This window comes from Cygnus olor, chromosome 2, assembly GCF_009769625.2.
Source record: "Cygnus olor isolate bCygOlo1 chromosome 2, bCygOlo1.pri.v2, whole genome shotgun sequence".
Taxonomy (NCBI): domain Eukaryota; kingdom Metazoa; phylum Chordata; class Aves; order Anseriformes; family Anatidae; genus Cygnus; species Cygnus olor.
Window position 1 is genome coordinate 3,107,845 of NC_049170.1, and position 23,684 is coordinate 3,131,528.

At 56.2% G+C, this 23,684-nt stretch overlaps 1 protein-coding gene across 5 annotated transcripts in view; it reads left to right on the plus strand.

Annotated features, from left to right (window-relative positions):
* The window catches only part of GJC2 (gap junction protein gamma 2), a 30,783-nt gene that overhangs the window by 450 nt on the left and 6,649 nt on the right, over positions 1-23,684 (plus strand). The window contains exons 2-3 of one of the 5 annotated variants that reach the window (XM_040549680.1): positions 1,797-2,012; positions 3,726-3,814. The gene's annotated coding sequence lies outside the window, so the exon portion shown is untranslated. Of the gene's footprint in view, positions 1-1,796; positions 2,013-3,725; positions 3,815-8,381; positions 8,944-14,142; positions 14,161-21,364; positions 21,781-23,684 lie in introns of those variants that run through there. The other 4 variants (XM_040549679.1, XM_040549681.1, XM_040549682.1 and 1 more) reach the window with 4 other exon arrangements.

The following is a 23,684-nucleotide window of genomic DNA, read 5'->3' on the forward strand; positions in this document are numbered from 1 at the left end:
TGCGAAGCGACGGGGTGGGCGTCGGGATGGCGACGCGTCAAGGAGGGACGGCGGCGAGCGGCTGGTGCGGGGCCTTTCGGCGCTCGGCTCCGCGGAGGGGAGGAGGTTTCATCATCTGAATGCGGAGGGAGGGAAAAAAAAAAAAAACAAAAAAAGCAAGCGTTGCATGCTCAGCCTGCCTGCTGCCTGCCCAGGAGGGATTTGGGGGTCTGCGGGGGTGTCTTTGGGGTCTTGTGCCAGCAGCTAGGAGATGCGGGGTGTCCCTTTCCGGGGGCAAGGAGAGCGTTGTGCTGCCTTATCCGTGCCGAATTGCTCCTCGGCATGGGATGCTGAGGGACAAGGGAGCAGCAGCGATGGGGGGAGAGCAGTTAGTGGGGGCTTGGTGCTTGTCTGGCTGTGGGGGGCCACCAGCAGGAGAGCAGGAGGCAGCAAATTTGGGGCTGGAGGGGTTACGAAGGCAGGGACGTGCCTGGGGGGCGGTGGCAGGGTTGCAGCATCCCGCGAGGCTGATGGTCCTCATCTCGGTGCAAGAAAAAAAAAAAAAAAATTCACGTGCAGGTTTTGGGGCAGGTGTTGTTAGGTCGTGGGTGTTTGGGGCGTGCGGGTGATCCCAAAGGCCGGGCTCGGGGCTGCTCCTCCCAACAGGGGGGAGCAAAGGCACCTGTTGGGATGTTTCCTCTCTGCCCCTTCAGAAGGGAACGTCCATGGTGCTAATTACACTTCCAAAACCAAACACCCCCCTGGCTCTGGGCTTTGCCTTCTCCAGGATGCTGCCGGCCACCCGGGGTGGCGCCGGCGACCTCCAAAGCTCGGTGCAGGGCTGGGGGACAGGAGGAGACGGCAGGCTCTGGCTGCTCTGCCCTTCGAGGCATCAGGCAGCCGCTGTTGACCGGGTTTTTCGCAAGGCAGAAGTCATTTTCCAGAGTCTGAGCACCCCAGCTGCTCTCGAGGGAAGGCTGAGACGTTCTCCAGCCCCGTTGCTCTGTCTCAGGGGTCTTTGCTGTCCCCACCAGCACGCACCTCGTGTGACAAATCACCCAACGGGGCTCCAGCTTCGCCCTGCACAACACCAACGTCGTTTCAAGGGGCGAACGTGGGGTCAGTGGCTTTAGGCGCGTGACGGCAGAGGTGTCCTCACCTCCTTGGGGGGGCGGTGACAGGGCCGCCCGCCCCAAATGCTGCCTGGGAAGGGAGCAGGGTGGTGGCACGGGGCTGGTGGCAGGGACGACGAGGGCAGGCAGCGCCCCAGCACCCGCTTCAGGTGCCCCCAGCCCAAATCATCCCGGGGGAAGCCAAGAAATGCTGGAGCCACGCTCCAGGACGGCATCGAGCAGCCGAAATCAGCCCGAGGCCCATCCACACACCCCCCCCCCCCAGGGCTCTTCCCCTCGTCGTGTCCCCCGAAGAGCCCCCGGGCCAGAGCCTTGTCCTTGCCGAGGCTTTTCTCGGCGTCCGTGCCGTTGGAGGCAGCGCTGAGTCTCAAGCTCACTTCCATGCGACTGCAGAAAGGCACCGCGGGGCAGAGCCGTCCCGGAAAATAATCGGGCAGCCGGGGCAGAAACGGGCAGGAGGCTGCGGGGAAAGGGGCAGCGGGTTCCCCAAAACCAGCCCGGCACGGGGTTTTGGGGTGATGGCTGCGGACGTGGCACTGAGGGACGTGGTTTTGTGGTGGGGCGCGTCAGGTCAGGCTGATGGCTGGACCTGATGACCCTTTGTGGTTCTGAGACTATCAGTTACTGGCTTTCTGTCTTAAAAAAAAAAAAACAAAACACAAAGCATTTATTTCCTATATCCAGCATCTGCAAGTCCACATTCGCAGCAGGAGGGAGCTGGTTGTCCCTGAGGGCAGTCTGGGGGCGATGCTGGATGGTGTACGCTCCCGAAGGGATGCTGTGCCCCCCTGGGGACACTGATGCCCTCCTGTGCTTCCCGCAGGACAGCGAGGGGACCGCTGTGTGCCGGCTGCTGCCGCCTTGCCCTGAGCCACCCGCCCACAACGCCGCAGAGAGCAGGTAGGTCCCATAAAACCCCAACCATTAATTAACCCTCGCTTGGGATATCAACCCCGTTTGTCCCCATCCAGGATGCTGCTCCTCCAGGGGCTCTTCTTTTCCTCAGGAAGCAGCTCAGGAGGAGGACAGGTTTCTCTCCAGCACAGGGTCCGGGGGATGAGATGCTCCGGGGTGCCTGGAGGAGGAGACCCCACGGCCCCTGGCACAGCCGCCTGCAGCAGGAGGAGAGCGGGGCCGGGAGGCGGCCGTGCCCGCCCCACCAGGCTGTATTTGGGTCATCCTCATCGAGCGGCCGTGCAGCTGTGTCATCCCTGGAGAGCCAGGGGACACCGCCGCCCGCGCCGCTCGGCGGGTGGCACACGTGGCTGGGCGCCGGTACCGACACCGCGCTCCCCGTTTCTTAGAGCGCAGGCATAAAAATGGGGGGAAAAAAACCAAACAAACGGGGAATTCAGTCCCGTCTCGGCTTTTTCTGACAAGAGCAGCTGTGCCTCTGCTGGTCCAGGACGTGGCTCCATCCCCGTAAATCGCCCGAAGCCATCTGCAATTCAGATTGCGTGCGGCGGCAACTGGTACAACAGGATGCTCGTGCGGGCGGGACGCGGTCCCCTCCTGGCTCCGTGCTTCTTCCTCCCCGGGCATGAAAGGAGGGAGGAGCAGGATGTTTTCCCGGCTCTTTCTTTCCCCATCCCGGCTGCCAGAGGTCGGGGAAGCGATAAAAAGAAGGGAGGCAGAGAAGGCCAGATGCCGGTGCCCAGGTCGTGCTGTGATGGGAAGGATGGGGCAGGCGGACCCCCAGCGGCCAAGTCCTCGCTGATTATCGTGGTTGTGCCCACGGAGTTCAAGCTGGGCTCTGTGAGCGCTGGGCTCGCTGCTCCCGCATCCTCCCTGCCCCGAGGAGGAGCCCCCTGCATCACAGCAGCTCTCCCACATCTGTTTTGCCTTCATATATGTATTTGTTTTGGAATGCACTGCATTTTTTTTTTTTTTTTTTGCTCCGTCTGCTCTGCCAAGCATGGGTGCTGGTGCTCCCAGCCATCGCCGCGGCTTCAGGCCATCACCTTTAGGACCTGCTGCTGAACCCCAGGCACCAGGGCTGGGGTTGGAGGAGCAGAAATAAAGCAGATGGCCCGGCTGTGATAACACCTCCAGGCTCTTCACTGGTTTTGTCGCTGAAATCCAACCTGAATCCCCCTTGCTGCGTTTTGAGCAACTCATCCCATGCCCCATGGTTGGAGAGAAGCAAATCCCCTGGTCCTGCAGCAGCTCCTGGTGCCCCTAAGGGAGTGGTCTGAGCTTTCTCCATGTTTCCGCATCATCTGGCCTCGTGCTGGGCCCCACTTAGCAGTAAGATCTCCCCTTCTCTTCTCCACCCCACTCATCCTCTCCTTGTCCATCCTGGTGGCCTCTCCGTGGGGTCCTCCCTTGGACGCAGCACCCCCAAGCTCAGTCCCCGGAAGGATCCCTCCCAAACGCCACCCAGACCTTCCCTCCTTTCCACCAGCGAGCCCTTAACAGATGTGAATCGCAGCCCAAATTTTCCAGCCACCGTTGCGCCCCTGAAGCATGTTATCCAGGACCCGCGCCACGTGCAGGAGCCGCAGCTCCGGGAGGGGACAATGACAGCATTGAGCGCGCCGCTGAGCCGCGGCTGCATTGTGCCTGGCAGAGAGATGCCCGGCAATAATCGCCTCCTCCTTGGCTTTGTTGCAGGGCTGCGGGCCGGCGGCGCAGCAGGGATTTTCCCCCGGGGGCTGCGGTTATGCGGTGAGGACCCGCACCTTTTTTCCTGGCTGTGAAAGGTACGGCTGGCTGCGACGGCGGGGGACCCTGGGTTCGGAGGGAGTGTTGGTTTGGGAGGCAAAAAGATGCTCTGGTCCTCGTCCTGCGGGGGACCAGCTCACTCCTTCACGGACTTTCATCATGCGTACGATGTTGGGAGCTGTGGAAACTGTCTTCTTTTTGTGGTTTTAAAATGTTTTATGATAAATGTGGGCTTAAGCTAAAGAAATCAAGCTCCGCTTAGGGTCTGGGCAACCCCTAGGAATTTGGACCCAGGGCTTTGCTTGGAACTGTTACACAACAAGGCAGAAAGAGATGTTGCTCCAGGTCCAAAACAGAGCTCAGCTGAGATTTTCAGAAGCATTTAAGGTTGTGTTCAAGCTGGGCACTTACAAGAGCATTTCCCTAAACTCTGGCAAGGATGTTTTCCTCACCCGAAATCCACTCAAAAATCTCCAGTCTGGGCTGAAGTTTGTCTTTGAATCAGTTTGAGGTCAGCAAAGACCCTCCTTGTCCTCCTGCTGCAGTCCTGGGGTGTGCTGCAAGCTCATTTCCCCCAAAATCCCCTTCTGGGAGCATATCCCTCCGGCACAGCCAGGTGGGCTCCCAGCTCTGTCCTCCCAGAAAGTAGCTGGGAGAAGAAGCTCACTTGGAAAATAAAAGAGGATGAAAATTTGGCTGCCCCCATCCCAAGGACATTCCTTCCCCTTAAAATGGGGAAAACAAGTTATTTTGAGCGGTTTCGTATGGTGGTGCTACTTAAGAAATTGCGAGGTGTGGGGTCCTCGAGATGTTTGCAGAGCACGAAGCAGATCTACATGTGTCCTGCCTGGCCATGAGGTTTGCAGGGACCTGCCCCCCCCCCTCAGACGGGCACGGGCTGGCCTTTTTCCTGGATTTATTTAGGGTTTTAAGCCCAGGCATTGATGGGGACAGGCGTTGGGCCGAGCTGACCCCAGCAGAAGCTGCGGTTTTGCAGCTGGTGTCCCCAACCGCTGACAAAAGGTCCATTGAGGAGATGACGCTCTTTGTAAGGTGCTTTTGTCTTGTTGTTTGTTTTATTTTAAAAATAATACTAATATCCAAGGATGTGAACATACCTGTCATCCTCACACCTCAAAGCACCTCGTGAGGGCTGTCTGGAGCAGCTGGGGAAACTGAGGCACAGGGAGGGCAGCAGCTGGTGGCCTCATCTCCTCATTAACAATTTTTCCCTCTCATAGTGGGGTGACCCCCAGCTCTCTGGTCCCCTCAGAGCCACCTCGGTGGCCACTGGGGGCCCCTGGGGGCTGGAAAACTCCTCCTGGCCTCAGGTGTTTCCCGATCCCCTTTGGGGCCTCCATCTCCTCCTAATGGCCTCCTTTAGGCCTCGATGGGTTGGACACACCACGTCCTGTGCTGCCGGGGGGGGGGCAAACGCCCCAGGCCCCCTGATGTTCAGGAGGCCTCCGGCACCTTCTCCTTTCACCCAAATTACCTCCAAGAGCCACGGGAGGGCAATCTGTCCTCCCCCAAAAGCCTCCTTAGGAAGCGTCCCGAGGAAGGAAACGCGATTTAACGGGGCTGGGTGAAGTCACGGGCGGCTGGGAACGGGGGAAAGGGGCACGGCGGGTCCCCGCCTCGTCCTCCTGCAAGCCGCGAGAGCTATTTCTGAGACAATCCTTGGGCGCTTTCCAGGCCCGAAATACCAGAGGATGTTTCTCGGTGTGTGTCATGAGGGACCCCCCTTCCCCTGTGACACGCGGCTCGGGGAGGGGGAGCAGGGCACCGAAGGGCTCCGCTCCCTCAGCGCCGCTCCCCCGCCATTTCCAGCTCCTCTGGGGCTCGCCCACCCCCGGCTCCTCCACCCAGGGGCACTGTGAAGGCCGAGCAGCTCCCTTTGACCCTCTGTGTTGCTCAGAGATCTTGGTGACCGGCCATGTAAACCGCTGTTGTTCCAGCTCCTTGCCAGAAAAAAATAAATAAATAAAAAATAAGGGTTTGGGCTGCTGCACGCTGTCTATGCAACCCGTTATGAGATGTGGAAATGGAGGCTGCCAGCCTCAGGTGCCCCTGCTGCCCCGAGGGCGCAAGATGGCTCTGTGTGGGCCCGAGGGCTCTCTGAGGCCTCTGTGCCTGGCCCGAAGCCTGTCCTCATGCCCAGCAGAGGCTCTGCCATCCCCTGGGGAGGCTGCCAGGCTGTGGAGGTGGGAGGGATGGTGGGGAGCCACCTGCAGCCGGGGGGACAGAGGCTGAAGGTACCTCAGGAGGCCTCGGGGGAAGGCCAGCTGTGGTTGGCCTGTGGTGGTGGTGGTGGGTGAGGTTGCCCAGGGCCCTGTCCAAATGAGTTATCTCCAAGGGTGGAGATGCCACCAGCTCCCTGTGCCAGCGTTTGTCATGGAAAAAAAATATATATGTGTCGCATCCATTTGAAATGTTTCTGGCTGCAACTTGTCCTTTCACTGTGCACTTCTGAGGAGAGCCTGGTCCTCCTTCCCCACGGCCTCCTGTGAGGCAGCTGCTGCTGGTGAAACCTTCCCCTTCTCTCCTCTGGGCTGCTCAGACTCAGCCTCCCCTTGGACAACCGTTTTGGACGCCTCTCGTCACCAGGACCCCAGTTTGTCTGCAGAGCTGCTCTCCAGCCAGTTGCTCCCTGCTGGCCTGCATCCTACTGGGGCCGTGGTTCTGCCTTGGCCTCTGCTGAGCCTCACCTGGGTCCCCTCAGCCCCTTCCTCCAGCGTGCTGAGGTCCCCCTGAGTGGCAGCACTGCCGTGTAGATGCTTTTCCTCTAGCTGGGACCGGCCACAGACACAGTCCCATCATCCCCATCATTAACGGTGTTCAACAGCCTTGTAGTGAGGCCACATTTCTGGGTGAATTTACAGGCAGCATCGCCATCTGAGCTGGGATTAGGTCTGTTTCAACACAGCAGGGACGGAGGGATCTTGGCATCGCCCGAGGCCGTGGTTTTGCTTTGCCTTGTTATTTCTGGCTGCGATTGTTTAATGCCCTCTCCGACACACGCTTGGCCAAGAGGTTCACAAGCGTGTGCTTCGTGCAAAGAGCCTTTCTGACACTAGGGAGCGGGCCGTAGAGGGCATGCGTGAGCTTTGGGCACTCTCCCACCAGCGGGATATAAACAGATAAAACCTGGGAACGCGGCCCGGAAACACGGCTCATCCCGGGCGGCTGAGCCGCCGTGCTGGAGCATCGCTGCCGGCCCCAAGCATCTCCCGTTTCCTTCCCACCAGGAGGGCTGGGATGTTCCTGCCGTGCTTCCTGCCCCGGGGCAGTTTGCAGCTGCAGGGTGGGAAGCTGGGGGAATGGGAGAGCTGGGAGCAAGCCCCCAAGCCCCCAGGCTGAGCGGGATGCTGCCGTCCCTCACCACAGCTGAGAAGGACCTTGAGGACCACAAGAGCATCTCTGGGTGCCTGAACCAGAGTCAGTCCAACCACAACCCCATGACGTCCCCCATCGCTTTCAACCTGGGAAAACACCCTGACCATGCATCCAGCGGTCTCTGCTTCAGAAACCTGCTGCCGGTTTCTGAGCCAAATTCCTTCAGGCACGTTTTTATCATCCCATTTTTCCTGCAGGGGACAATGGCGTTGCTGGCTGCTCTCTCCAGCCATTTCCTCTGCTCTCCCAGACAGAAATAGTTAACTGGGTTTACTACAAGACCCCATTTCCCTTCCTGGCCCCCCAAGCCGTGGACAAGAGTTGCTATTTAGTGACAGGGTGCAGGAGCAGAGGTGCCCTCCCTCGCCCCAGCACCGTGTCGGTGACCACTTCCCTGGGGCTTTGGCTGGTGGCACAGCACCTCCTGGCTCTGGGGACGGTGTGAGCCAGCCCCAGCTCTGGAGAGCTTCAAGCACAAATAAATGGAGCCACTAGGAAAATGGTGGGAGACTAACAGGGATAAGCAGCTCCAGGCCACCCCTAGCTGGATTCAGTTGCCCAAATGCAGGTGTTCAGGTCCATTTGAGATGTTTTGGGGCAGCCGCATGGGAGACAGCCAGGACACCCCAGCACCTCTGCTGGGGACACCACATCCCCCAAGCCTCCGTGCAGCCCCCCAAATGAGCTGCTTCAACCTGCAAGCCCTGGTTCCCACAGCCACCAGCCCCATTACCAAGCATCCCATCCCTCTGCCCCTACACACCGTTTTCCCTCCCCAAATCCAGCCTCGGGCACATCAGCGGAGGCACAGGGCTGGGGCAGCCTCCAGAACTGACCCCCCAGCCCTTTGCCACATCACCATTAGAAGGGAAACAAAAGCTTTCCCCCAGAAACACAGATCCCAGGTGGAGATATTTCATCCCCCAGCCACTTGAGACATTTTCGCCGTAACCGGTCCATTTTGGGAAGGCTGCTGGCTCGTGCAGACCTCCAGCTGCCCGAGTGGCCGGGGGACGAAGGCGATGCGGGGCTGGGGAGGAGCCGCGCGTCCCCGATGTAGCCACTTCCCCAAGGGCACCGAAGGAAGGCTGCCTGTCAATGGGGCTTTGTTGCGAGCGGACGAGGCGCTTGGAGGGAGGTGGTGGCTGTCAGGCCCCCAGCAGCCCAGACAAAGCATTTTTCATGCGGCGGGGTCAGAGCAGGAGCTCCTGGGTGTGAGTGGGGTGAACCAGATGCTCGGGGAGCTGCGTGTGGGGTAGGGGTGCATGGAGCCCCCCTTCCTGCGCTCCTCCGTTCTGCCCCATGCAGAAGATCTTTGCTGGGGAGTTCAGCGCTGCTGCTGATTGAACGCAGCCAGAAATTTGCCCGGGATGGACCTGGAGTTTTGTTGGGCATGAGCCATCCCACCGCCTCAGCTGGGAGCGGAGAGATGAGGAGCCCCAGCAGGCCAGCAGAGCTCCACCAGACATCCCCAGGGGAGATGGACTGCACAACCCCACGAGTTCAGGAGATGGAGAGGAGCGCCGTGTCCTTCCCTTTGGCCTGCCAGATGTCCTACAGCTGATATCGTCCACGCTGCTGCTCTTCCAGTGTGCTGTGGGGTGAGACCCACGGCCAAGAGAGCAGGGCTGGGGCTGGATCCCTGCACCGGGACTGCTCCACACCTCCAGCTTCCTGCCTCCCCACATCGCTGTAGGGTTTGACCGAGGATGTTTCTGCCCTGAGATTGGAGAAAGCTTCAGGGGCAGACACGGGAGGACGGGACTGCCTGGTGAGTCCGTGCCGGGTTGTACTCGGTGTGAGCTGTGATCCGAGGAGCCCCCGGGAAGGTTTTGATCTCCTGCTCTGGTCCTTTAGAGGAGAGGGAGCTGTGGGGGTCGGAAGGACACATCTGAGGAGCCCACGAGAAGCTCGTTTGCAGGAGAAGCTCGTTCCTAGCTGTTATTGCAGAGAGGGCTGCCCTGGCAAACGGGAGGAGATGGCTGAAAAAAGCTGACATCCCCTGCTCCTCGGGGCAGCGAGGCTAGAAGAACGGCAGAGGAAAGCAGACAGCTTTCTGCAAGAAATATTGTGCAAAAACATGCGAGGCTCTGCGTGCTGGCCAGGATGTGCGTGGGTGTGGAGCTGATTTATTTGATACTCCACGAGCAGAGCTCGCCCCGAGTTCCCGAGGCAGGAGGACGAGGTGGAGGCTCTGCTCCCAGCAGCTTTGCTCCAAGCCTGCGACCGGCATTTCTCCCCCTGGCGGGTGGCTCCCGAGCCCCCTGGCAGCTCAGGGCACTTTTTTTGGCTGTTCCAGAAAATTGTAGCAGCAGTTTGAGTGAGGATGAACTCTGACATGTGATTTACGTAGAGCGTCTCACGGTGTTTATGTTGGCAGGGTGTGGTTTATCCACAGCTTGAAACGTTCACTGGAACCTCTCGTAATTGGAGTTTGAGAGCAAAAGAGTGCTGGTGACTGACATGCACTAATTGGAAAAGGGCTGATTGAGGGTGTGGGGCAATGGGGTGGACCTCCTGGCTCCTGTAGGGCTCGGGAGGCTGCTGCAGGGACAGGAGGCCTCGCCGGCAGGAGGGTTTCACCCCCAGTGTGGTGGGATCAGTCCCGATGTGGCTGTACCGCCGCTGACGGCCGTGTCCCGCTCCCAGCGGGACCGTGTCCCTGGCCTGGCAGAACAACGTGGTCAGCAGAAAAGATATTGGCTTGGGAAACCTCCAAAAGCGATTGCTTAAACGTGCTGTTTTGTAAAGCAAAGCAGATCATCCGCTGCTCAGATACAGGGGAGCACCTTCTGCTGGTGTTAAAAACTCAGCTCGTTTCCCTTCCCGTTGCTCCTCGCTTTGTCACAGTGCTAGGATCTCAGTGGCGCAGTTAATATTTTACTAAAATCAGTGACTTCAGTGGGATCCCGTCAACATCTGTGGGGTTTGGAGCAATCTAAGCTCACAAGCGTCCCACAGAAAGCATCTCCCTGCCCTTCTACAGCTCCCCGCTGGAAGCAGGACTGTCCCTCTCCTGTTAGACCTGCAGCTGAGGTCTGCGAATACAAAACTTCTTCAGGTGCAGTGGGTCATCTTGGGGCATAAGGCAGCAATTTATCCCGTCTGCCATGAACGTAAGAAGCAGGGAGCTGAGCTGAGTCCTCCTATCTCATCGCTCTTTCCCTTCCGAGGCAAAGCCACCACGTGCATGTGGTCCTGCCTCCGCGTCACCCCACACTTGCCCCATACCCCAGCAACCCTCTTCCTGGAAGCATCTCCAGGGGCTCCCCTTCCAGGGAAAAAGGCACTTTATTGCAGGCCACTTGATTAGGAAATTTGACTTGCTTTACACTGTTGTACCCTACTAGAAAGAGAAAAGAGAAAGCCAGAGGACTGGAGGCACACGTACATGCCTACAGTCTAGGTGTGCATCCTAGAGAATGGAGCAAATTTGGTTAAAACTGGTTTGTTGGAGCAAGCAGCCTTCTGTTTGAAGAAGTTTCTGCTATCTCGAACTGCACGGCACCATAAAAAAAAAAATAAAAAATCAGTAAAGCCTCGTCTGGCATGTGTGAAATCCTATTAACCTGTGGCCCGTGCTAATGTGCGGGGGCAGAAACGAGCCGTACAGTAGGAGAGCCCATCCTGCTGTTCTTCCTTGTAACGGGACGCTTCCAACAGGGAGGCCAACACAAATATTTGTAGCACGGGCAGGGGCTGCCCGAAGGGAGCCGCGGCGGCAGGACCGCTCCTGTCCCCGGGCAGGAGGTGACATCACCCGGATTCCTTCACTGAGGAATGCAGGATTTGGCCTCTTCCCTGCCAGTAATTGCTTTTTAAAAACAGACCTGCCCAGGGGGGCACGTTTCACCCAGCCCCGTCCATCGCACACCCTCAAGTCCCCCCAGTTCCTTTTCTTTTCCACGGCGTTTGCAGGGCTGCTGCACGGATGGGCACGTTGAAAGTGGTCATTTTCCCCAAATTGCAGGGAAAAGCACCCAAACTTCCACGACCGGGGGCCGGCCAGTGTCCTGGGGAGCTGGTGGGGGAGCGATGAGCCCTTCTTGGGGCTGGCCAGGGCGGGCCGAGGATGTGCACGGACTTCTCTGCTGGGCAGAGTGCAGAGCTCAAGAGGAGCCCATTTGAGGGTACGATGATGACCCACATTTCTTGGTCCTACAAAGCCCACCAACTGTGTCACGAGTTTTTGAATTCCGGATTTCTTTGTCATGACTTGATCAGATATGCTAACATGCAGAGCATTGTGGCTGACCACAAGTAGGGCTTGGACGGGTGGGGCTAACCCAAGCAAAGCCATAATTCCCCTTCCACCCAACCCTTGACTCCTCCGTAGGGTTGAGCATCCCCACGGTCCCTTGAGCTCGCAGTCCTCCACCCCTGGCTCTGCTCTGGCTCCAACTTCAGCCACCACCACTGGAAAATGGTGGGGTCACTCATGTTCATGTGTCATCGGCACTTCCACCGGCCTCGGCGGCAGCGGCGGGTCAGTTCCTGTGGGCTGGAGGCGCTGCCGTCATTTCAATAGCTGGAACTAGGTGTAGTTGTCCTGCCCCGCTCTGGGTCCGAGGGGGTAATTTAGTGGATGGAAAGGCACCACGTTTTTTTTGCTCTCGGTGCCTGAAAGAGGATGGCTGGCAGGAAACGAGAGCGCCGTTCTCCAAGGCAGGGGCGGTGTTGCTCCTGCACTGATTCTTTAATTTTCCGTCGGGTTTTGGAAATTGTTGGCTATTACAGCCGGACAATTAAACGCAGAGAGAACGGCCAACAGAAAAAAAATAATGCTTGATCAGCTGAATTTTTGAAATGCGGATGGATTGAGGATGTTTGAATGGAGAGCAGCAGAGCAGGGGCTGCCTGGGGTCTGGAGCTGTGGTCCCAGAGATGTGGCACCAGGTGTGCCAGGAATGGGTTTGGTGAACTATGGTCATTGGAGCTGGTAGGACAGATAAAACTGGCAAGGCTGGAGGCAAAGGGATCGTGGTGGAGCGATGCCATGACATTTTGTTAGGGGTGTAGGCAGGAGGGAGATACACAACCAAGCTGGACGCAATGGTGTGGCTGCTTGGGTCAAGACGGGCACGTGGGACAGAGGGGCAGTACCATGGGGCAGGTGCACCTCTTGGGGTCCCCCCAAAGATGGCACAGCAGCACCGAGGTTGGCTGTAGAGGGTTGAGGTGAAGGCTCCCAGGCTTTGAGGGCAATAGGGACCCAATAAACAGCCAGGAAAAAAAGACGGCGATGGATGAAGTTCTGCAAACGATGCAAGGAAGCTCACAGGCCCTGTGCTCCTCAAGGCTCAGCGGGATGGGTGCCGCTGTGGGGCTCTGCTCCAGCTCCTTGCTGCACGCACGGCCTGCAGGGCTCTACCTTGCCCGTCCACGTGCAGATCATCCTGCTGGAAAGCAACGCTGCAGGACAGAACTTGTGGGTTTGGTTCACGTCCCTTCTGTACAGGGCAGGGATCTGTGCTGTTACTGAGCCTTTCTCAGGAACACAGATGGTGTGGAGGTTTCTTCATTTTTTCTGTCTGGAGGCTAACGGGAGACGCCTTGAAAAGGAAGGGAGGGAAAGGGCCAGAGGTGGAAGGAGGGAATTTTCAGGGAGATCTTCCCACAGCTTCATCTTCCCTCAGCTTCTGGTAACGGCCAGGTCACTGACCACAGCTGTTCACTCCGGAAAATTTCCAGGGGGCTTCCTGGAATACCCAAGTGTGGTGGGCTGGGGGTCCAGCTGTTGCTGGAGCCCTGTTGAAGAAGACAAACCTCGCTCAGCCAGCAGCAAACAGCGTCCCAATATCCTCCTGTGGGTGTAACTGATACCCTGGCCTGGCATTTCTAAGAGCTGTTTATCACACAGTGGAGGAGGATCAGTTTTTTTTTCCTTTTTTACTCTCTTTCCTTTGTATTTTCCACATCGTTTCACTCTTTAAGCAATGTTGAAATCGGCAGAGGAGGCTGAGCAGGCTCTGGGCAGCGAGCTTCGAAGACAAGAAATGTGAGCACAAGACTGGGAGCCCAGGAAGGGGCTCGGTGAATTCATGGGGGATTTCAGTGTTATTGATGATTAAACAGTGACTGTAGCATCCTCTGCATCCCATCTCAGCCTTGCAGTGGAGAAAACCTCCTTGGGGACCAGCAAAGTACCCGGCAGGGGGGTGTTTGGGCCCCGTGCCCATCCCGGCGATGCCGTGGGTACCATGGGCCCCTCTGCAGCCCAGCGAGTGGTGCAGGGTTTGGTGTCAGCTGCTCATTGCTCTACGAAACCTGCACCATGAACCTGGTGCTCTCTTGGGAAGATTCCCACCTCCAGGAGGGTGTTGTATCAGCAAAGAGAGAAGAAAACCTCATTTGGCTTCCCACCTGGCCCAGCCCTGAGCACCGGAGCGGTGTTGGCTCAGCCCCGCGTCCCTGCCTCTGCCAGATGCAAAGGTTCTCCCATGCCAAATGTGAGGAAGGGCTGTCCACCTCCTCCTCCCGCATCTCCCCCTCCTCCCCTTCCGCCTCGACCTGCTCATTCATGAAAAAATGCCTGTTGGACGGACACGGACAGAGGAATTAGCGTTGGCGCATTTCTTTTCCTCGCGTTGGCCAAGGGAGGTCGTAGGCTCAGAGGGTTTTAATCTTTGTTTTCACAGCTGGATCCGATATCGCCCTTTCTTCTCTCCGCCTTTTTATAGCTGCTCCCTCCCCACGAGCAACCTGTTGCAAAGCAGAGCGGGAGCGTGGAGCACAACCCGCTGCAGGCTTCCCCAGGGGCAGCGAGCCCCCACCTCGGGACCGACCACCCGCACGGCCCCACATCTTCATTAAGGATTATTTTAATCCCCTAAGAGATTTACGCTCTCCTACTGGGGTCCTGTGCCCATGAGGGCAATGCTGCAGTGAGAAAGGTGCCATCTCATGAGGATCCTCTGAGAGGATCTGGCTGCTTCCCTGCGGGCACCACGTGGGGTGAAGACGTCCCAGCAGCGTGGTCCGTCCTTCGGTAGGCAGCAAGGTGGGGTGTCTGCCTTAGCCCTGCGCATGGGGTAGGAGGGGGCCATACCAAACCAACCTGGGGACATCACCGTGTGGGGTGCTGTAGGGTTTGGTGGTGCTGGTGTAGGGCTTGGAGGTGCTGGTGTAGGGTTTGGTGGTGCTGGTGTAGGGCTTGGTGGTGGTGGTGTAGGGCTTGGTGGTGCTGGTGTAGGGCTTGGTGGTGCTGGTGTAGGGCTTGGTGGTGCTGGTGTAGGGTTTGGTGGTGCTGGTGTAGGGCTTGGTGGTGCTGGTGTAGGGCTTGGTGGTGCTGGTGTAGGGCTTGGTGGTGCTGGTGTAGGGCTTGGTGGTGCTGATGTAGGGTTTGGTAATGCTGATGGAGGGCTTGGTGGTGCTGATGTACAGTTTGGTGGTGCTGGTGTAGGGTTTGTTGGAGGTGATGTGGGGGTTGGTGGTACTGATGTACAGTTTGGAGGTGCTGGTGTAGGGTTTGGTGGTGGTGGTGTAAGATCTGGTGGCACTGGTTTGGATAACTGTCCCATGCAGCAGACAGGCAGGTGGGTGCCCAAGGCTCGGACCTCTGGCTCTGAAGGTCTCCTTGGTGCCAAAGTGTGCTTCAGGCACCAGCACGGCCCAGACGGGGCCAGCTCCGTTCCCACCTGGATGCCAGCCTGAGGCCGCAGGGCCTGCCCCCTTGGCATGGGGGACCCAGTGGCATCCAGACACAAATTTTGATGTGATCCGTCATGCAGGGACTGCCAACCTCTCTGACATCCAGGAAGGCTCCCATCCTGCCCAGCCTGCGCTCTCCTTCGGATCACACTGCCCATCCTTCATGATGCCCTGGGGCTCCCAGGGCAGGAACCGGACAGCTTGCCCAGCACCGGGCACTTCCCCGGGCATTTCTCTCTTCTATTCCTCTTTTTGGCACGTAGACACAACTGTTTAAACATCTCTGTGTATAATTATCTAGGCGGACATTTAAATATTTACTGGTGATACTGGGGTGACTGTAAATCTCGGTCAGCAGAGTAGAAACCTGCCCCGGTCACGCTGGGACCCCGGCCAGCAGGGTAGGAAAGCACTTGTAGTAATAATGTTTCCTTTTTTTCTGTATTTTCTGTGCTGTCTGTTATCTAAGAACAGCTGGCAAGAGCATGTCCAACCCGTTTGTTTCCTCATTTATCACGTTCGAGTCTCTCACTCTCTTCCCTTTTAACTATCTTTAAATCTTATTAGTGATGGAAAAACATCACAAAGTCGCGTCCAGGTGTCTGGCACTTTTGCTTTGCCCTTCGCTTCGTTGTCTTCAGTCTCCTTACGTAGTTGATGATGGATTTGTGTGTGTGGAGGATGCCGGGGGGGTCCCTGCTCCTCTGGAGGGGATGGTGCCATCTGTTCCTCCCCAGGCCTGGTGGCCTTGCCGAGATCCCTCGGTTGGTAACCACTCCAGGTCCGAGCCCTTCCAGGTGTGGAAAGCCTTGGGAGGACATTTTGTGTGGCGTTTATCCGGGGAGGCAGCAGGGATAGGTTTGTCGGGGGGAGGGACGGTCTGGCAGCCGTCCCCGGCCCTTTTCCCCACTTGCACAACGCCGTTGTGGTTCTTCCTGGCCTGGCAAGTCGGAGGCTCCTCCAAAGCCAGGGGGTTGGGAAACAGAGGCTCCAGTGCCTTGTCAGAGAGGTTTGGTGTCATGGACACACGTGTCCCATTCAGACATGGTTTTGGTTCACTCTACAAGCGTGGGCTCTTGAGCTCCACCTCCGCTCCTCCAAGCAGGCCGCTCATGGAGCTGCTGGGTTTAGGAGGCCACCACTGGCTTTGGAGCAGGTCTCAGCGCGCCGAGCAGGTGCCACACCACACCAGAAGGACCTTCCACCTGCTCACAAGCACGGCAGCTCTTCCAAACCACCCCACGGGGGCTTCAGCCGCACTGCTGCTGAAGGCACTAAGGCCTGAGGCCTGCCCGGGGGGACAGGGCAAGCACCTGCCTTGCTGCTGGCGGCCTGTAGACCAGGTTGGATGAAGGTGTGACCACACGTAGAGCATGGACCTGGCTCACGTAGCTGAGCTGGATTCCCCACGGGTCCCATTCCCACCCAGCTTTGTGGGGACTTGCTCTCTGCAAGTCCCTGTCCTCACTAGGGCTGTGGTACAGCTCCTCTAATCCTCAATACCTTGGTTGGCAAATCACAGTTACTTTCGGGGTGTTGGAGAGGCAAAGATAACTTTGGATCAAGTCATTCTGGGCTTCTCCTGCACTCGGGGGTTAAGAAATCTCCACCAAATCCCATCTCCAGAGCCATCCTCCGTCCTGCGCTGTGGTTTGGGCAGGCGGACATCTGACAGAGGAGGCACGTGGTGATGGAGGTGACACCGTCCTTCTTCTTGTTGGAACTCCTACAAAAACGGGCAAACTCTCAATGTCAGCAACCCACCTGTGTTTTTGCTCCCTACCTTCCTCCTCCCTTTTCCTGGGGCTCTTCCAAGCTCCTCTCTAACACACCACCTCTGCCCATTGACAGGTGTTAGGGGAAACAAAACCCTTCTGGAACAGCCAAAAATGTGTCCGTTTTCGGTGCAGCTTGACTTTTTCCAGCGTTCCCTCATCTTTCCCGTGCACCCTGGCCTTTTTCCTCTTGATGCACCTCTGCTCAGTGAACCGCTAAAGGAGGAACGACCACGGGGGCGAGGACAGGCGGAGGTGATGCGCCGCGAACTTTTGCACATCCATTGTTGCCCGGGGATCCACTTCCTCTGATTTTTATGGATTTTTTGAATTTTTTTTCCTGCAAGTTCAGGAAGGTCTCCAACGAGCCCACCCTGGCGGGGCTTCACAGGGCCATGCCGTCGGCCAGCCAACGCTGGGAACGCCGGCTGGGAAGTTTATTGCTTCCTGTTATGTGCCGCGGTGGGTTGGTGGGAGAGACGTGGGCCAGCGCCAGCACCAGGTACTGCCCCGGCACACGGGGTGGGGTTGGAAATGGCCCCTTTTCCTCTTTGCTTCTCCAGCTACTTCAGGAAAGGGAAGCAAATAAAGGGAATAATTGCTCGATTTGGCCTTTGCAGGGACCTCTGGCTGTTGAGGCAGATCTCCGCCTTTGGTCTGCTTGCTTTGGAGCAGGAACAGACGCAGAAAAATATCCTATAAAGGATATTCACCAAGCAGCGTCCCCACAGGTCCCCATCACGGTACCTTTCTTGCCACCTCTTGGTATATCGGCCTTGAAAATTTAACCGAAATGTTCCTGATAGACCAAAAAAAAAAGTGGTTTTGTCAACATCGAAATTTATCTCAGGAATGTGTCCATCACAGCGAAAATTTCAGCTGGGAAGGGCTGGAATAAATCGCTTCTGCGCTTCAGCCCAGGCTTAAATGCTTCCTCTGGGCTTTTGTGCTTTGTGATTTAAATCTTATTGTTATTTTCCTTTATTGGATTTTTCTTGTCATTTTCAAAGTGAAGTGCTTTTACCTTTCCGCAGTTATGATTCAGTGAAATCCCAGGGAAACGTTTCACCGCTTTTCAGCAGAAACATTATTCATCCTGCTAACATCTGGCTTTTTCCTCCAATTACCAACCAAACCAAATTTAACAGGAATTCTGTTTTCTGACCTATCTTCTGGGCTGACTGAGGCCAAAGCGTGGTCCAAATTCAGTGGCAGTTGAGAACTAGAGTTTATATTTTCCGAGTGCATTAAATAAAGCAGCTTCCACCTTGTTTTCAAGGTTACCCTTACGTTACCCAGCCAATATCCCCACGGGCTGGTTTTTTTTTTTCTCAATTTGGTCCTTGAAAGAGGCAGAGACCCTCCACAACGTCCTGATCCAGACCAAGACCTTCTCGGGTTGATCCAACCAGAAGAGCTGGGAGCAAAAATCACCAAAAACCGAGCCCGATGATGAACGGGTAGAGGCCTCTGCTCTCTGGCTTAACATCCCTTCTTTACGCCTCACCATAGTTCTGAAAAGTCCACGCAGAGATTTGCGATGGAGCAGATTTTAGCAACAGACACTGCCATAACGTTTTACCCTGCCTGTAAATTTTTTGGTAAGACTGTTTCGAGGTTTGGCTGAGTCCCTGCGACGTGAGCCCTGCTTACTCCCAAGCCTTGGAGGACACCCAAAGCTCTGGATGAAGGAGGGAAGTTTGCACAGCCGAGGATTGGGGTGGTCTGTAAGGTCCCTTGCAGCCCAAACCGTGCTGTGGTTCTAGGTCCAAAATGAGCCCGTAAAGTCCATTTTGCATGGGAAATAGGACATAAATGGCAAAGTCAGTTATTAATCACTGGTGGTGGGGGAAAAAAAAAGAAAAAAAAAGAAAGAGAGTAGAAATTCTCTGAGTCTCATAATTTTGAGGACAAGACCAGGGGGATTTCTGGAGGTGGTGTTTGAGGAAATGCAACCTTTTGTGACCTGGGCTGGATGTGAACCCAGCAGCAGGTGTGAGGCAGTCCTCTGCCTCCTCGTCCTCGTCCTCCTTGTTCTTCTCTTCCTCCTCTTCATCCTCCTCCTCTTCATCCTCCTCCCCCACCAGTGCTCCGTTCCGGGACGAGCAGAAAAGGAGACTAATGGCAGGAAGAAGGGAATCAGAGACAGGAGGAAGCACTGACGAGGGAGGTTGCCTCTCCCTGAAGCATGTTTACATCTGACAAAAATCCCCGTTGAAAGCTGTTTCTGGAACCGCGGTGCTCTGCTCAAGGCACGGGGCTGCAAATAGCAGTCCAGACAAACCAGAAGCACTAACGAAATCAAAACCTGCCTCTTTTTTTTTTTCCTGTTTAGCTGCAATGTTTTAAAGCGTCACCTCTGCTTGCACAGCCTGTCTTTCAGTGGCTCTCACCATCACTCACCAGTAACGCTGTGATGCTTATCCCTTTTTTCTCTCTAAGTTTTGTAAAATTTGTCCCAACACGGTGACGTTGCTTCCTGGGTCTTGTTTTAAAGAGCAGGCTTGTTATTTGAACAAAGACGCTTTTCTTCATTTTGCGTAGTTACGAAACAGATCAAATGAAAAACCAAAAGGTGGAAATTAGAGAAGAAAAGGAACCCCGTGCAATGCAGTACAGAGCTTCGGAGACTTGGGGCCAGGCTGGCTACCTATGGCTGCTGCTCACCACTGCAGGCACGGAGATGTAGCACCAGATATTACTGTAATTAGTGGCAGCAGTTACTCATTTTAATGGGACATCCAAGGGAAACACATCCAGACCAATGCCTGGCTGGAGAGGTGGCTCCCAGCAGCCAAAAGTGCTCAAGCCTGCATTACATCCACTCCCCTCCATCTCCGCTGTTTCTTGTTTGGTGCCAAGCACCAAATGGAGCCAGGACACGGGACGCTGCACAGAGTGAGAAGGTGCCTGTTGCTGCTTTAGCCTCTAACATTTATTTATGGCTAGAAAAGCTCTGTTTGGTCTCCAGTGCCTGCGTTGGAAGGAAGAAAACACAAGCTGTTTATAAGTGCACATATCCCTGCCGTCCTCTGCTATTACCCTGGCTACACGCAGCGAAGGTTTTGCCACGCATGCAACTTGCTCGGATGGTGAAAACCGAACTAAAGCACGCAGGAGAAAATGCTCAGCCTCCAGCCCTCTGCCTCCTTCCCCAGGTGATGCTTTGGTTCGGGGAGATGGGAACCACTCGATCCCCGCCAGTGCGGCTGCTGGAGCTGCTGGAGCAGCCAGTGCCCTGCTCGCCCGAAAAACAGCCACCCCAAGAAGACGTCCACCAGAAGAGATTGCTGTGTGTATAAATAACCCGCACGGTTTGAAAGCAGAGGGTCTGGAGAGGCTGCGGGACCCACGGGACTGGGACGGTGCCGAGCTGCCTTTTATCTCCCAGCCGCTGCCTGCGCTCCTGCAGAGCCTGGAAGTTGTTCTCAGCTGGTTATTTTTAAAGAACTAATAATACTTCTCCGCGGCTCCATCCTGCACCCGCTGGGGCTGGTGGAAGTCTTGCCACGCTCCATGGTGGGAAGGAGGTTTTGGTGGCCATCCCTCAGGTCTGCTGGGTCTCACGGTCCTTCAGAGGTCGCTGGTGTGAAATGCGCTGGAAGCCGGGTGGGAGAAGGCTCCCAGGGACCACGCGGTGGCTCCTGTGGAGGTGCCCACCAGGTGTCCCACCACGTTGTTCCCAGACGTGAAGGACCCTGCCCCTCCAGCCTGCTGGAGGCCAGACCCAGCCCTGAGTTGTTCTCAAGGGTACCAGGAGAATTTTCTCCTTCTCCGTGAGGTCCCGATGGTCCAGGGAGGTTGGGGCATTGCTGGAGGAGATCTCCAGCCCTGGTGGTCTCTGGAACCAGCTCCGTATCACCCCAAGTCCTTTGAGAGTGCAAGCTTTGTAGGTGTCCTAAGCACTTGAAGCATGCAGTCGGGGTCATGACCATTTAACCTCTTTAGGGACTCACTCCCCCCAAAATCCCTCCCTGGACCTGTTTTCCCCTAGAGTGGCAGCCACCCCTCGAGGGTATGTTCAGCCCTACATCTAACTTTCCCGAATATAAGGATTTTTCCACCTGACCTACCAGAGATGGCTACTTCTGAACAATGAATTAACTGACCGATTAATTAAATGAAATGATTTTGGAAAACCATAGCAAATATCCTGCTTTGTCAGGACCTTACTGGGATAAAAGTTCCCAAAAAGGCATATGTTCTCTAATGTGATTCCCCTCGATCAAAATGTGCCTCCTCCCGCGCTTTCTCCCCTCAAAGGCTGAGTCAGATCCTTTTCGTGACTTGCTGGCTGCTGCTTCCTTCTCCTCCCGGGGAGACTTTCTGCCTCCACCCTCTGCTTTCACCCAGCAGCTACCTGGAGCCCCAGCGCCGATCCCACCGGTGCCAACGACTCCCCATGGGCACAGCAGGGACGAGAGGTGCCCCCGGACCACCAGGAGGGAGGGTTTCTTCTCCACTTTCCTTAGGCTTTATGCGCATTCCCACACTTCTTATTTCTTTTTCCTCCTGCAAAGAAGCCAGAAAGCCAGAATGTGTATCCCAAAGCCTTTCCCCATCCTTTTTCTACCCTCTGCCCCCATCCAGGTGCTCCGAGGGAGCACCATGTCTTTCAGAGAAAGCCTCGCCTCGAGGAACACCAACGCAGGACCTTCCCACTGCCTTTCCTCGCTGCTGAGCCTTGCTTCTTTCTTACTTTTTTTTTCCACCAGCTCTCTGCCCAAGAAACTTTTGCCAAAATGCATTTTCCACATGTTCCCTATTAGTCATGCTCTCTGTCTTACAAATCTGTTACCAGCGCCACTAGCTGATGCTATTAATTTACTTCCAGCCGGCGCGAGAGCTCGGCAGCAAAATTCCAGGCAGCGTTCCTAAAACCAGACCCGGCGGCTTGTTTGGATTTAAAACCCATGCCTCCTTCCCCCCTCTGGGACATAGATTCCACCTTCTCCCAAGGCTTGGGGAGACCCGGCGAGGTGTGGAAGCAGGAGGTTGCGGTGGGAGCGGGGCTGCCCCAGAGGCGGGGTCTGCAGTGCCTTAAATTCATCCCCGGAGCTCCGGTTTCCAACGGCCGGGGCATGGCTTGACCGCAGCGGTGGCGGCGGCAGGAGTTTATCTAGGGCAAGGCGCAGGAATGCCGATGGAGGAGGGCAAGCCGCCGCAAGAAGCACCATGTCTCTGTGAGTACGTTTCCCATTGTTTTCCCTTCAGTTTAAACAACTGGGTGGGAAGCGAGCGGAAAGGAAGGACGTCCAGCGAGCACAGATTTTCTTCTCTTTTTTTCGTCTATTATTCTTTTTTTCTTCTTCTATTATTCTTTTTTTCTTCTACTATTCTTTTATTTATATTTTTCTCCCTGTTCTGCTTAGTTTACCCTCGGCTTTTAAAGTTTTCCCAGTTCCAACAGTCGTGCCTGCGATTGCACAGAGGGGTCAGTGGATTTGGGGAAGTAACCGCGGTGGGAACGTGGAGCCAGCAGCTAGTTCCTGGCTAAAATTGTCACTATCCTAAAACGCTGCTGCCGGGCAGAGAGGTCCAGCCGCTCTCTGTGCACCATGTGCCCGATGTGCACCCCATGCACGGCAGCAGGGCTGGAGAAGCGTGCAGGCGGATGGCTGTGAATGAATGGATTTCCGAGCCGGAGGGATGGGAGGTCCTCTCAGGGGATGTCTGTGGCAGATAACAGAGCTACAAAAGCCAACAAATCCCAACCGTCTACCTGCTGCAGACCCGTGCACCCCTTCCCCAGGGGCTCGGCTGCCTGCCCTCTCCACTCAGCGGAGGAATGAGGGCTACAGCACACGGAAGATGCAAAAATCCAGTTCTTGGGCTTCGATAGCCAGCAGCGTCCGGAGCTGAGATATAGTCCTGGCCTGTTAGCGTCCTCCCCATCAGCAAAAGTGAACGAATCCTTCCTCAGAAGCTTGTTTGTGTTAGAATTGGTTTTAAAATGTTAGCATAATACTCTCTCCCCACAACTAAAGGCATTGAAATCCCACAGCGTTGCCTTCCCGGCTGGCACGTCGCAGGCCGAGCACGGGAAGCAGAACCAAGCTGGCCCTAGGAGGGTTTCTGCCCTCATTTCCCCGGGGTCCAGGGGCTGCAGGAGCTGATTTCTGCAGATGTTTCTGAGGGTCCGGGACAGCACCGACAGCTCTGCCTGTAGCTGGCATCCTCTGCGCGCCTCCTCAAAGCCCCAGCCTGCCAATTCTGCTGGTTCACAGCCTCTCTCCCTGATGCAGGGGGGCTGTGAATGTTTTTATGCCAATGTTGTGGGGTGCTCCTTTCTGAAACGTGCCTCCCAGAGGAGTCAGTAGGTGCTTTGCTAACAATCCTGACTAATAGGATTATTATAATTAGGATCCAAAGTGGAGTATTTGCTCCAAAATCCATCATTACCTGGGGCAGGCACTCGCTGCTCCAGCCAAACTGCAGCTGGGAGGTGACCCCAGTCTGTGTGGATCGTGTCACAGAACCACAGCATGGTTTGGGTTGGAAGGGACCTTAAAAATCATCCAGTTCCAACCTGTGCCATGGGCAGGGCCCCCTGCCCCCAGCCCAGGCTGCCCCCAGCCCCATCCAGCCTGGCCTTGGGCACTGCCAGGGATGGGGCACCCACAGCTCCTCTGGGCAGCCTGGGCCAGGGCCTCACCGCCCTCTGAGTGAAGAATTTCTTCCTAATATCTAATCTAAATCTCCCTTCTTTTAGTTTAAGGCCATTCCCCTTGTTTTATCCCTACACGGAGTCCCTCCCCAGCTGTCCTGCAGCCCCTTCAGGCCCCGGCAGGCCGCTATGAGGTCTCCCCAGTCCCTGAGTGACCCTTGCAAAATGCTGAATTGTCCCCAGGGCCCACCTCAGGCGAGCACCGAGCTGACAAACAAACTGCTGTACGGGACATTTGAAGTCCATGTTTTAGAACAAGCCTAAGTTGGGGCTCACAGCTAATTGGAGAAGCAGATGGTGGCTGAGCACCGACGTGGGGACCAAGGGGCTGGGTCCCCGTGTGCTCCGTGTAGGCTCCAGAGTTGCCTCAGCTGGACACGGATGCTCCAGAGGTGGAGGCACCATGTCCCACAGTGGGCG